This window comes from Ranitomeya variabilis, chromosome 7 (assembly GCF_051348905.1).
Source record: "Ranitomeya variabilis isolate aRanVar5 chromosome 7, aRanVar5.hap1, whole genome shotgun sequence".
Taxonomy (NCBI): Eukaryota; Metazoa; Chordata; class Amphibia; order Anura; family Dendrobatidae; genus Ranitomeya; species Ranitomeya variabilis.
In genome coordinates this window covers 11,017,564-11,020,114 of record NC_135238.1, presented here as the reverse complement: position 1 = coordinate 11,020,114, position 2,551 = coordinate 11,017,564, and positions in this window count along the sequence as shown.

Sequence of the window (2,551 nt, the reverse complement as noted above, 5' to 3'; positions counted from 1 at the left end):
TTGGCGTCGTGTTCATTCTCTGCGAAAAATAAATATTGTGCAACCGCTGCCCGGGAGGGGCGACCCCACCCAAGAACACTGCCCGTGCTGCCCCCCGGAGTCACGTGTACCTTCCACCCCTCATAATGTGATATTAGACATACCCCAGAGCTGCAATCATGATTCTGCCACTTCCGAGCGCCCGGCATTCCCTGCTTGCCCCGGTGATCACACCAGTCAGGATTAAAACTGGGTAGAAGATGAATGGCTCTCTGACGACATGCCTGCTGACTGTTTCCACTACAGAGGTACAGCGAGTGCAGCTCTGGAGCACAGTGAAGGCGGTAACTGTGATCGGCTATGTTGAGGATGAGGGTTACCGTCAGTCACGGCGCCTTCTGCCCTCAGGCCATGGTATGAGCCGCAGAGCCGACATTTCTGGCCCACAGTGCCGTGTGTGTGGTGGCTGTCGCCATGGTGTAACAGCCTCTCCCCGGGGGATCGCTCCCCGTGAGCTGGACACGCCGTCGTCAGTCTCTACTGCACTTTCCTCATTGTATTCATGAGCTGAGGAGCGGCTCCGACCTCGAGAGCAGCGTCCGCACTACTGAGGAGGCCGCCTCACACCGCACATTATATGTGACCACGGCAGCCAATCAGCAGACATCTCCGCTGCACTAGAGGAAGGAAGCCTGACTTTGGTTGGTTGTTATGTGCAGCCAATCAGATCTCTGCATACAGAGTGAAGCACTGGTTGCTATGGACGACGCAGACATCTGTGAGGCCTCACGGCGGCTCGTAACCGTCCTGGAGACTGAGGAGCCGCGAGTATTCTGTACGGCCCGAAGTATCCGCCACTAGGTGCACGGTATCACACAGGATTAGATACACAGGATCAGATACACGGCCCACAGACAGGATCAGATACACGGCCCGCAGACGGTATCACACAGGACCAGATACACGGCCCGCAGACGGTATCACACAGGACCAGATACACGGCCCACAGACGGTATCACACAGGATCAGATACACGGCCCGCAGACGGTATCACACGGTCAGATACACGGCCCGCAGACGGTATCAGATACACGGCCCCACAGACGGTATCACACAGGATCAGATACACGGCCCGCAGACGGTATCACACAGGATCAGATACACGGCCCGCAGACGGTATCACACGGTCAGATACACGGCCCGCAGACGGTATCAGATACACGGCCCCACAGACGGTATCACACAGGATCAGATACACGGCCCACAGACAGGATCAGATACACGGCCCACAGACGGTATCACACAGGACCAGATACACGGCCCACAGACAGGATCAGATACACGGCCCGCAGACGGTATCACACAGGATTACATACACAGGATCAGATACACGGCCCACACACAGGATCAGATACACGGCCCGCAGACGGTATCACACAGGACCAGGTACACGGCCCACAGACAGGATCAGATACACGGCCCGCAGACGGTATCACACAGGACCAGATACACGGCCCGCAGACGGTATCACACAGGACCAGATACACGGCCCACAGACGGTATCACACAGGATCAGATACACGGCCCGCAGACGGTATCACACAGGATCAGATACACGGCCCGCAGACGGTATCACACGGTCAGATACACGGCCCGCAGACGGTATCACACAGGACCAGATACACGGCCCACAGACGGTATCACACAGGATCAGATACACGGCCCGCAGACGGTATCACACGGTCAGATACACGGCCCGCAGACGGTATCAGATACACGGCCCCACAGACGGTATCACACAGGATCAGATACACGGCCCGCAGACGGTATCACACAGGATCAGATACACGGCCCGCAGACGGTATCACACGGTCAGATACACGGCCCGCAGACGGTATCAGATACACGGCCCCGCAGACGGTATCACACAGGATCAGATACACGGCCCACAGACAGGATCAGATACACGGCCCACAGACGGTATCACACAGGACCAGATACACGGCCCACAGACGGTATCACACAGGGTCAGATACACAGGATCAGATACACGGCCCACAGACAGGATCAGATACACGGCCCACAGACGGTATCACACAGGACCAGATACACGGCCCACAGACGGTATCACACAGGGTCAGATACACGGCCCACAGACAGGATCAGATACACGGCCCCACAGACGGTATCACACAGGATCAGATACACGGCCCGCAGACGGTATCACACAGGATCAGATACACGGCCCCACAGACGGTATCACACAGGATCAGATACACGGCCCGCAGACGGTATCACACAGGATCAGATACACGGCCCGCAGACGGTATCACACAGGATCAGATACACGGCCCGCAGACGGTATCACACAGGACCAGGTACACGGCCCACAGACAGGATCAGATACACGGCCCCACAGACGGTATCACACAGGGTCAGATACACGGCCCGCAGACGGTATCACACAGGATCAGATACACGGCCCGCAGACGGTATCACACAGGATCAGATACACGGCCCGCAGACAGGATCAGATACACGGCCCACAGACAGGATCAGATACACGGCCCCA